This window comes from Charadrius vociferus, unplaced genomic scaffold, assembly GCF_000708025.1.
Source record: "Charadrius vociferus isolate BGI_N301 unplaced genomic scaffold, ASM70802v2 scaffold178, whole genome shotgun sequence".
Taxonomy (NCBI): domain Eukaryota; kingdom Metazoa; phylum Chordata; class Aves; order Charadriiformes; family Charadriidae; genus Charadrius; species Charadrius vociferus.
This window is the reverse complement of record NW_009649717.1, coordinates 492,825-505,506: the sequence shown is the minus strand read 5'-3', so window position 1 is coordinate 505,506 and position 12,682 is coordinate 492,825. Positions and strand designations below refer to the sequence as shown.

At 41.5% G+C, this 12,682-nt stretch overlaps 1 protein-coding gene across 1 annotated transcript in view; it reads left to right on the top strand.

Annotated features, from left to right (window-relative positions):
* Positions 1-12,682, top strand: part of ZNF827 (zinc finger protein 827) — a 142,674-nt gene that overhangs the window by 89,912 nt on the left and 40,080 nt on the right.

Sequence of the window (12,682 nt, the reverse complement as noted above, 5' to 3'; positions counted from 1 at the left end):
CTGAAATTAATTGGCTTGAATGGATGTTGTCAACATTGAATTTGAACTCAAATTTATACCTGAAAGACTTTAACTGACTAGGATGTCCCCCATAAATTCTAACATGTAATTAAGTCACTCCTGTTTGTACCTACACGCTTTAATTTGCAGAAGAGTTTGAATCATTGATTTGCAAGCCTTCTGTATTAACTGTGCAAAAAGTGCTTCCCAGGTACAACAGTTGATCAGAGCAGAAGTTTCCAATTTTTCACAGGCTCCCAAATACTAAACATATACTGATATAGTGCACTGTTGTTGCTGGTAACTGGTTTGAGTGTGGTGTTCTCATGGCAGAACTTTTGCAGCCTAATGAATGTTAACCTGTGACTTTATTTTTCTTGGTGCATATAAGTTTAAATAACTATTTTCATAACGAAAGAGCTCCATAACTTAATGATTTCTCAAGTGCTTCAGAGGTACTAGCATTCTTGATTGTGAATCTTGAATTCAGCACTAGCAGGCTGTGTTTAAATAGTTTTATTACAGACTATTATATTAGAATATTTGTGCCTTAAAAATCTGTTCATATGAGTGAAATCTAGCATATATAAAATCTTGGTCAAGTCTTCAGTCACTTCTGTTGGGAACTCCCAGTCTTTAAAGGTTGTAGTAAGAAATACACTAGTTTAACATTTTACTTATGATCTCTTAGTGATTGAGCATTTTTGCTGATAGTGGTCTTTTTGGTTAACCCCTAAATTAGAAGGTAAAGAATTATTCTAGGATTTACTCTGTTGGCATTGCTGCAGTTGGTATTCCTGAATCAGCCAGTGGGTGGGGTTATACCAAGTTTATCACATACACTTGTTTTCTACTTGGACTTTTCTGAATTACCATCTAAGGCAGAAACTATAAAGGAGAAAAACACGAAGATACAATTTAATGTAGGACAAATGTAAGAGGAAAATCTAAGATCAATAGCCTCTTTAGTGGCTTTTTTTAATGTTTACTTTATCTGGGAGAATACTGAGAGATGAATATTGACTTCCCAGCTTATCTTAAGCAATTCTGCACTCAGTTTTTAGAGATTTAGCACTTAAACTATTAATCCACTTCTTCAGAATGAAGTGAAAACAAGAACAAACTTCCTTCTTTTTCCTGGTACTGGAAGGAGGGAAAAAAAAATTATGGAAAGGAATGAGTATGTCTGGATGTTCTACTGTCTGTGGGAAATCTTCAGTCAAGTGCCCTTATTAGATTTGATATATTATATAACTGGATTTAAGTCAGCTCCTTCCAAAGTCTATATATTCTTGGTAAAGACTGAATGGATTACATCCTTGCCTTGTTATTTTCACTTTCTTCTGTGTAATACTGATGACCAAAAACCTGCACTGCATACAAATTCAGCAAGGGATTTCCAACATAATAGTATTTTGCTTTCTGCATTCCTGACATACATGCTTCTGTTATCCCCTGAGCAATAATATTGCCGATTGTTGCAGCCTTGTGGGAGCCTCTTGGGATTTAAGCATAGACCTTGCTGTTTCCTTTCATGTGAAAGATACACTGGTTTATATTTCTCACTGGGAAACCTCTTTTCTCAAACAGAGGTGCTGCGTTGCTAGCTCTTAGCTGAGCTTGTACAGCGCAGTGGAAGGCCTTTCCAGCTCTGGAGCCTAGTTTGGGCTGGTGCTTAGTGTAGGAGAGACTTACTGTGAATCTCCAGCCCCTGTAATAGGGGGACTTGTCAGCCACTCAGGAACTGCTCTGAAGCTAGGAAAAGTTAGAAGAATGAACATATTTTACTGTAGTAGAACATTAACAGAACACTTACTAGTTGTCATCGTAGAGGTAGATGTACAGAAACAAGAGAAAATCACACGCAGCTTTCTGCATTTGGCTCTTTTCTCATTAAGCTAAAAGCTGTCAGGACACTTGCATGCTTCTAGCAGCACACAACCAGTGTTTAAGATCAGGCCCTTATCCTGCGTATTACTTTGGTAGAGTTGGACCTTATCTGGAGATGCCATGCCCTTTTGTATCAGTTTTTTCTGCTCCATGTTCCACTTGGGTTCAGATCTTCTACTTCACAGTTCACAAACTCGATACCTAGTCACTTGATACCTAGTCGCCCTTCTTCCAAAGGATTATTCAAGCTAAGAAGGCTAATGTCTCTTGGGCATGTCTAGGCAGAATCCATTTCCATCCAGATAGTCAAAATGAAACTTCCTAACAACTGATCTGCTACTTAAAAATAAATGAAACGCCCATTTTGAAGAAATGGTCTTTGGGGGTTGACAGGCAAAGTTAGAGCCTCAGTACAGACTTTCAACCTACATTTTACAGAGGAACATAAAATGACTACCATGATTTATACGAATGTACAAAGGTGAGCTGTAAATTCTGTCCATTACTAAGTCTTGACTGAGACTAGATCCAATGGTAAACTAACAGACTTGAGGAGATAGTGGAGTGGGGCATATCGCTCTCATCTCTGTTTGGAAGGGTGTCATCCCTGCAAGATTGTAAATTCCTATTAAATGTTGCACAAAATCACTTATAAGAAATGGAAGTAATGTATTTCAAATACACTTGAACCAGTTTTCTATGTTCTTCCCAGTTTTCTTTCATGGAAAAGCTAATTTATTTCTCAAAATATTTAACTAAGTGGTGCACCCAGTGATCCCTGGTCAGTTTTATACAGTCAGTCATGTAAATTGAAAGGTAGGTTTCAGAGGAGACTGAAATTAAAAAAAAAAAAAAAGTTTGCATTTACATGCTAATGTTTGAGTCTAAAAACTCATTTTCTATTGAAATAGTCATGCTACTAATATATTTTGGGCATGTATTACGTTTCAGAAGTATACAGTGTTTTTCCTTCTTGTCCAAAAATGAATGCATAGCTGGAGGTGTATAAAATCAGTACTGGCATTTTATAAGTAATATTTTACCCTGGTGCCTTGAACTATGACATTAGTATGTCCCTGTCTTTCCTAGAAATGTTATCTGAATCACGTTTGCCTTTATTTCAGCTATATCTTATTTGTGAAATGTAGTCATTTTGCATTTCAGTAGCAACTCGGGTTGTTTTCTTCCTCTCTATATTTCTTCAGTGGATCAATTCCCCATGTATTGCACATATCCTTGTTATCACTAGCAAATGCATGACCTTTGTGCTACTCAGTTCCTTTGGATTTTTTTGTACTTCAATCCTGGGGTCACACAGTGCTTCTTGTAATACACCAATTCCCCAGTACCAACAATGTGTCATAATTTGGGGTTATCAGCAGATGCAATTAGTGCATACTTACTTTTTGTGCCAAGGTCGCGAAGTAAAATGTTGCATACAATTGATTCCAAAAGCATTCTTAATCAACTCCATTTATTATCACCTAATTATATGACAATTCCTCTTTCAGCGCAACTGGTTATTCCGGGTGTTTGGTGGGTGTTTTTTTTTTTCCTCTTTTTTGATTAAGTCTTTATCTACTTGAAAATGCTTATGCTAATTTCCTGTTTCGTGCCTTGTAGTTTGTGGGTTTTTTGACACTGTATCTTACATTTAGCTGAAACCACAGGGATCAAAACTTCTATTTAAAAAGAGGAAGAGAAAGAAAAGAGAGTGATAGTACAATTCTAGTGTAAGATGAAGGCCAGAAAAACCTCAATGCTACTCCCATACCAAAAATGGCATACCGTGCATTAGGGCACAGTGAGGCGAAGGACTGTCTGAGAAGGCTTTAAATTAGCTCGTACCAAAACCTGCCCAGTCACAACGGCAGTCTTTCAGAGGAACCAAATAACAGTATCAGTTTAAAAAGTTTGCTAACTGTCTATGCATGTGTGACTGGACAGCCGGTGTCAGATTTACCTCATTTTAAGCCTTGGGTAGCTTTATGCTTGGCTGTCATCAGCCATGTGAATTGGCAACAAAAATGAGTCCATGGCTAGTAAGCTATTATTCTTGGCAGTCACAAGATCTTTACAGCTTTAGAGGGTTGCATTGGCAGTCTTCTCGTTTATTGTTACTATGGTGAAGAAAAAGTACGTTACTACATTCTATGGATGAGGTGGGGGACCGAGAAACTAACGTTCCTATGTATTTCTTTTTCATAACTTTTTGGACTGTTCTGGGAAGCGGTTGTATGGAGCTAGGCTGCTGCCTTTGGAGATAGCTGTTGTCAGGACCTCATAAGAGTCTCCATCCCTAGATTGCAGGGGAACTGTCAAGAGTGCTTTCATCCCTGCTTACAGAGCCTTGATAATGGGCAGAGGAGTGAAAATACAGGGAAGTCTTTTGTTCTGTGGCCTCTGAATAGCTCATTAGAAAGCTCTGGGCAGCAGCAGGTGCTTCTGTAGAAGCCCAGAAAAGCAAGCAGGGAAGCGTATGACCCCAAAGTAAGGCTTGCTCTTGATGGGAACTGGAGAGATGGCAAGCCATGGCAAGTCACATCGACACTAAATCCTGCTGCTAGCCAAGTGCTTTATTGTTTTGGTTTGGTTTGGTTTTTTTAACCAACAGAAATGTGAAATTGTTTGTGAATGGTTAGATTGAAACTGTGTTTTAATTACAGTATAGAAAAAGATGGAAGTTCCTAGATAGCTAGGTTTATTATTGCAATGTGTCAGGTTCCAGATTTTTTTTTTCAAGATTTTGACTCTCCTGCTGTACTATGTGAAGTTCGTATCAGGCCATGGTACGTTCATTCAGTTTAATAAGCTTTTCCGTGACATCTGCATACTAAAATAATCCCGAAAGAACGCAACTAGTAATGGATTCTTACCTATTTATGGGTTTTGCCATGTTTCATAACAACATTAATATCTAAACTCAAAAGCAGGAAAAATGTGAAAAAAATACTGCCCATGCACAGGAGAGATATAGGGTTGGAAATATGGAAGTCTGAAAGGTCTAAGTTTTTTTTCCCCCCTATAGATCTTAAAAACAAACAAACAAAACCAAACAAACAAAACCCCAAACCAAAAAACCAAAACAACAGAACCCCCACAAAACAACAACAACCATAGAAAAACAAATACCTTGTAATGGAGCCTAGCCTTTAGTTCAATAGGTGCTATGCTCTACCTTTACATTATTGCAATTTATCGTCTTCCTTTTTTACATGTCAGGGTAATCTTGACATTTAATGAAAACCATGTTAATTTGAAAGATTAATTAATTGGGAATAATAAGAAATCATAATGTCTGTGGTTCAAATGTGCTTCTTTCGGTGTTCTGGACTTTATTTTTTTTTATATATATATTTTTCTATTTATTTTATTTTATTCTTTAGGAATTGTCACTAAAAAGTTTAAACAACCCCCCTGATCTTTCGCTTTACTGCTATTCCTTGATGATGTTCAGCCAGGTGGGAGAGGCCACAAAGCGGGCATGGAAAGAGGGCATGTCAATTTTTTTCCAAGTGTCAGGGGATTGTGGATGCACAGTATTTGCAGAAGGGCTCCCTGCAGTCCCCCTTGCCTTTGGAGAGTCAGCTTGTAAAGACAGGAAAACCGGAGCCAGGCATGTCTGCAGCGGTACAGCTTGCTGCAGAAATGCTAGACTAGAATTTTCTTGAACTTCCATAGATTGGAATATGTTGTAAAGTAACAATTCACTGCACATGCTGATTTTTTTTTTATTTTTATTTTTTTTTTAATCAAATTCTTCTTGGTCTATGTTTTGAGTGGTTGGCTGTGTTCGACAAGTAGGTCTTTCAGGTAAGCACCGTAATCCTACCATTTAAATGGAAGGAGCAGCAGATGCATATCACAAATTAGTCTACTGCTTTAATTTGCCACTTTTTTTTTGTTTTGGCTTGCATTTTTGTGAAACTAAGCCTGTAGTTGCAAAATTCTATAACATGGGAGTTCAGAGGTTTCACTTTAACAAATGTGAGCCATTTTATGATATTTTTTTAATGCTGGATCTTGTTACGTTGATTCAAGGCCCATTGACATTGTCTTATCTGAAACAGCAGTTTGAAAAAAATACTAGCAAAATAAAGCAGCAAGCACAGCGCCCTAGGGAACGTCAGATGTTACTTGTTGTTTCTCTGTAGCAGAACCTTCAGGGCTCGCCAACTGTTCCCTACCTCTGAGGTTTTATTTAAGCTGTTTTAGGGCATGTTTATTTCTAGCAAATCAGAACAATTAACATAACAAAATGCCTGATTCTCCATACTGAAAGCTTTTGAAGTCTGTACAAGTTGACCCACTAGTTACCCCTGTCTACTTGATTGTGAAAACTAGTACATGAATCCAATTTATGAGACATATGGGAAAGGCTTTCTTTTCTAAGTTGATTCATAAAGTTGATTTGCGAAGCTGATGGGCATTTCAGCAAATATGAGCAACTTAGTATTTTAGTTGCAGGATGAAGTTTTAAATGAAATGAGGGGAAGAAGCATGAATGATTTAACAAGGATTCATTTGATTTCAGCAATGGAAAGTCATTGGACAGCTATTGTATCAGCAGAAGCAATATTTACTACATGACTTGTGTGTTTTATTAATTCTGTGCACTTGATTTTGACTTCCATCTCAAAGTGAAAAGCAGACTGTGCTGCATTAGAAGAGCATTCAGTGTGTCCCCTCTAGAGCAGGTGAGTGCTTCATAGAATCGTAGAGTAGTTTGGGTTAGAAAGGAACCTTTAAAGGTCATCTAGTCCAACCCACCTGCAATAAATAGGGACATCTTCAGCTAGATCAGGTTGCTCGGATCCCTGTCCAACCTAACCTTGGACGTTTCCAGGGATGCGGCATTTACCACCAATCTGGACAACCTGTTCCAGTGTTTCACCACCCTCATTGTAAAAAATTTCTTCCTTCTATCTAGTCTACGTCTACCCTCTTTTCATTTGAAACCATTACCCCTTGTCCTATCACAACAGGCCCTGCTAAAAAGTTTGTCCCCATCTTTCTTATAAGCCCCCTTTAAGTACTGAAAGGCTGCAATAAGGTCTCCCCAGAGCCTTCTCTTCTCCAGGCTGAGCAACCTCCCAACTCTGTGAGCCTTTCTTCATAGGAGAGGGGTTCCATCCCTCTGATCATTTTTGTGGCCCCCCTCGGGGCCCGCTCCAACAGGTCATTGTCTTTCCTGTGCTGAGGGCTCCAGACGCGGACAAAGTACTCCAGGTGAGGTCTCACCAGAGCAGAGCAGAGGGGCAGAATCACTTCCCTCGACCGGCTGGCTACACTTCTTTTGATGCAGCCCAGGATACAGTTGGACTTCTGGGCTGCGAGTGCACATTACTGGTTCACATCCAGCTTTTCATCCACCAGTGCCCCCAAGTCCTTCTCGGCAGGGCTGCTCTCAATCCCTTCATCCCCCAGCCTATATTGATACTGGGGGCTGCCATGACCCAGGTACAGGACCTTGCACTTGGACTTATTGAACCTCATGATGTTTACATGGGACCACTTCTCAAGCCTGTCCAGGTCCCTCTGGATGGCATCGCTTCCCTCCGACATGTCAACTGCTCCACTTAGCTTGGTGTCGTCTACAAACTTGCTGTGGGTGCACTCAATCCCACTGTTTATGTTATTGATGAAGATATTAAACAGTACTTGTCCAAGTACGGTACACTGAGGGACACCACTCCTCACCGGTCTCCATGTGGACATTGAGCTGTTGACCACTACCCTCTGGATGTGACCATCCAACCAATTCCTCATCCACCAGACAGTCCACCCATCAAATCTATATCTCTCCAATTTAGAGAGAAGGATGTTGTGGCAGACTGTGCCAAAGGCCTTAGAGAGGTCCAGATAGACAACATCTGTAACTCTTCCCTTGTCCACTGATGTAGTCACTCCATCATAGAAGGCCACCAGGCTGGCCAGGCAGGACTTGCTCTTGATGAAGCCATGCTGGCTGTCTCAAACCACCTCCTTTTCCTCCATGTGCCTTAGCATAGCTTCTAGGAGGATCTGTTCCATGATCTTCCCAGAGATCACACAGCCTCACAGAGGTGAGGCTTACAGGTCGGTAGATGCCAAGGCCCTCCTTTCTACCCTTTTGAAAAATGAGTGGAATGTTTCCCTTTTCCCAGTCACCGGGGACTTCACCTGCCTGCCATCACTTTTCAAATAGCATGGGGAGTGGTTTGGCAACTACATCAGCCAATTCCCTCAGGACTCTGGGATGCATCTCATCAGGTCCCATAGACTTATGTATGTTCAGGTTCCTCAGGTGATCACAAACCTGATCTTCTCTTACAGTGGGAGGGACTTTGCTCCCCCAGTCCCTGCCTTGCAGTACATCCACTCGAAGTGTGGGAAGAGAGGTTGCCAGTGAAGACTGAGGCAAAAATGTTGATTACTTCATTCTTCTCCTCGTCCATTGTTACCAGTTTGCCAGTTATGTTCATCTGGGGGGTGTGCTTTCTTTGGCCTTCCTTTTCTGGCTGACATACCTGTAGAAGCTCTTACTATTATTCTTTGCATCCTTTGCCAAGTTCAGCTCCAGCGTGTCTTGGCTTTCCTGACCCCATACCTGTACAACTGGGCAATGTCCCTATACTCTTCCCAGGATACCTGTCCCTGCTTCCAATGCCTGTGCATTTCCTTCTTGCCCTTTAGTTTGACCAGCAGGCCTCCACTCATCCATGCTGGTCTCTTCCCTTCCTTTCCTGATTTCTTACACCTGGGGATCAAGAGCTTTTGTGCTGTATGGGAAGTGTCCTTAAAGATCTGCCAGCTCTGTTCTGCTCCTTTTTTCCTGAGGGCAGTTCCCCAAGGGTCCTACTGACTAACTCATTGAACAAGTGGAAGTTTGCTTTCCTCAAATTTAGGGTCCTGACTTTACTCTTCACCTGACCCATATCCCTCAGGACTGTGAACTCCAGCAGTGCATGATCACTGCAGCCCAGGCTGCCTCCAATCTTTGTGTCTCTGATCAGCTCACTTGCGTTGGTGACCATCAGGTGCAGTATCAGATCCCCTCTGGTAGGCGTGTCCATTACCCGGCTTAAGAAGTTATCCTCAGTGCATTGCAGGAGTCTCCTGGATTGCCTACAGCTCACCGTGCTACTTTTCCAGCAGATGTCGGGGTGGTTGAAGTTCCCCATCAGGGAGCCTGTGAGCCTGATGCCTCTTGTAGCTGGAGTAAGAAGGCCTTGTCAATAGGTTCCCCTCAATCAGGCAGCCAACCACAGACACCAACCACAAGGTTCCCTTTGTCGTCTCAGTCTCTAATCCTTACCAATAAGCTTTCAGCCTGCTCGTGGCTATTCTTCAGAGACAGCTCTTCACACTCTATCCATTTCTTGATGTAGAGGCCAACCCCTCCTGCCCTGTCTGGCATATTGGACCTTCTGTTCCCCTTGGAAGGGGGTCACCTATAACTTTAACCTTTCCTGTCTTCCTTACAGAGGTGGTCATGGTATGGGGGATAGGCCTTTCTGACCTTGGAATCACCTCTGGTGTAGATGGACTGTCATCCGCATCATCCATTGACTGGCCTTCCACATGCACAGCCTCATACCTGTTGCACAGAGGCACCTGGGAAGGCGAGGTGGGCAAGAAGGAGGTTCACCTGCTGCCCCGAGCATGAACTTGCTTTCATTCACTCCTTTCCTTTAAGCTACTGTCTTCAGCCTGGTGGGGAGAGGATACACGATCCTGTTGATCTTGATTTTTTTTTTCTCGTGGCTCTTTCTGTCTCAGGGAGGGCAGAGCTTGGTTTTACCAGTTTATCTCTTTCTCAGATTCCCTGATGCTCCTTAACCTTTCTAATTCCTGCATGTGCAATACTACACCAGTTTTGGGCTCCCCAATTCAAAAGGGACATTGGGAATTAGTAGATTGTCTAGAGGAAGGCAGCAGACCTGATTAAGGGTCTAGGGCTCATGACCTACAAGGAGGCATTGAGGGAACTGGGCCTGTTCAGTCTGGCAAAAGGGGACTTGAAGGCAGATCTAATCGCAACCTGCAACTACTTGAAGGAACCTTAGAAAAGCCGTGGAGTCAAACTCTTCTCCATAGTGACATACGGGAAAAGATGGGGCAACAGCTACCAGCTGCAGCTTGGAAGGTTCAGAGTGGACACGAAAAATTTCTAGTGCAGCACTAAAACAAGTGTTACCCAAGGATGCTGTAGCTTTCCCTTGCTTGGAGGTTTTGAAAATTCTGTTAGATAAACCTGCAACTGATCTGATCTAGTAACAATGATTCATGGAATAATTTAGTTTGGAGGGGACCTCCAGGGTTCATCTAATCCAAACTCTTGCTCAAAGCAGGTCCGACAAGACCAGACTGCTGAGGGTCTTTTTAAGTTTTGAATATGTCCGAGGATGGAGAACCCAACCCCTCTCAGCAATGTGTGCCAGTATTTCGCCATGTTGACAGTGTATATTTTTGCTGTATATATAAAAGAATTTCCCATGTTCTGAGTTGTGTATCAACTCATACTACCACCAGACATTTATGACAGAAGCCTGACTTTAGCTTCTCTATACCTTCCCTTTATACCATAGAGAGTTGTCAGCAGCAGTAAAATGTCCCCTTAGTGTTGTTTTCTTAAGGCTGAACAAACCCAGTTCTCTTAGCCGTTCTCCTCTTATGTCTTGCAGCAGCTCCCTAACTATCTTGGTAGCCTTCCACTGAACATGCTCCAGGATGGCAGTGTCTGTCCTGTACTGGGGAGGCCCAAATGGGGCACTGGACTCTAAATACAGTCTCATAAGCACAGAATAGAGGATAAGAATCTCCTCCCTCTAGCTGAAGACTACAGGTTTGATAATAAATCCCAGAATATGGTTGGCCTTGGTTGCCACAAGGGCACATCGGTGACTTGTGCACAACTTGCATTGGATTGTGGTAGTCCCAACTTTCTGAGAGAAGTAGCTTGAACAAACTCTTTCTAAAACTTGGTAATCTCCTAGGCTGTAGAGATACATCTTGTAGGACTGCCTTTCAGGGGCACTCTTGCTGCTGCACCTTCTTGAGGTGACAGTGTCAGGCCTTCAGGGATGAATGCTGTGATCTGAGCTTTTCGGTAGCACAAGTTCTATGTTTCAGTTGTGTTTGGTCTTTTTTAGCAAGTGCCGCTACTTTGCAATTCCTTGCACTTGTGAATGCCAGAGAACTCAAAAGCTGTGGAAGAAATTACTTCCTCCTAGAACAAGCCTGTCCAATACTGCAGTTTTCATATCTGATGTGGAAAATTGTCTCACTTGATGTGAATTGGATAAATTTCATTGAGGCTTTTATAGATCAGCTGATTAAAAGTTACACTGCTCTGTAAAGAGACAGCATCTCTGTGCCCTTATGATAGTACATCCACATATGCAGTAATTTTCCCTTATTTTATTAAACTGTTTCTGTATCACAAAATTAACAGCAGAAAAAGGCATATTAGGTGATTTACTTCATCTTCTGCCAGATGAGCAATGTTTCTGCTGTGCTGTTGTTGTGAGCTTCATCCAGGTTAGCTTTGAATGAATAGCAGATCATGGTCTAGATACTTTAAAGCTACTTGAGTCTTTATCCCCTGCCGATTTTTGCTAGGAATTAGATGTCTGTAGTGTTATAAAAATCTGGCATGAAGAAAATGACTCTCATATATTAACTTTGTATTCTGATATATTGCAGTTTATTTAACTAGCCCATCTACTCAGGGAGAAATGCAAAAGTGGAAAAAAGCCAAAGCTATCATGATTTTAATTATTTGAACCAGGAGACCTTTCAGTGTACCAGTCCTTGACTTGGAAAACTTCAGCTGCACTATGACCACGTGAGATACCTATGTAAGGAAATAAGAGGTATCACCTTACTCCACAAATGAACTGTCTGTAGCACAGAAGGGAAAATAATCTTCAAGAAGTTAGGTTGACCGCCTGTATGGTGAGATGGGTATGGGCATAACCTTAATTACAGTCTTTTGCCAGCACAGGATGGAACACAGCTGGGTTGTATGCCTGTGGCTGCTCATGGGACAGACTGATTGTGCTTCCCTTTCATTAGCTCATGTAAAATTATCGTAGAGACCCTCCTTCAGTCTTCTGTATGTGTTTGCTTTTAGGAATCGGAGTATGACAGGATTCACATTTGGCAGGGACATTCTGTCAGATCAAAAGGGTGCAGCTGGGAAGATAAAGGTCAAAGGAAATGATCAAATATGTAAATTTAGTTAGGGCAATTTGAGTGCTAGCTGATTGTGAGGGAGAGAAGGTCATCTGTATTGCTTGACTCTTGCCTTAGTTGGGGTCGTATCAGTTTGTCTGATTCAAAAGCATTTGCAGGACAGGGAATTAAACTGTGTGGAGCAGGAACAGAAATAGAAAGAATATTTTAAAAGCAGAGAGAGCAGCAAAGGTCAGCTTGACTCTGCACCTAAATTTGGCAGCTGGGTGCAGAGCTCGGTCTGTCAGACATCTGAAGAACTCATTTGTTTGCGGAGTTACCTGAGCTTTTGATTGACAGTGTTACCTGATGCGTTCCTTTGCTCTTCTGTGTTCACTTTCAATGCACAGTGTGCTATTTTTACACTTTTCAACACAGATGCAATGTTCTGTGGTTTTATAATAAGAGGCTAATAGAAGCTTTGAATAAAAAAAAAAAAATCTGCTTAGCAGGACAAAAAGGGCATTATATGATATTTCTAACTTGTCTTCACTTGAGAATTCACTATGAAAATTTCCAGTCTGAAATGTATCTGATGGATCGTAGTTGGTAAAGATTTTTATCAATGTTTATA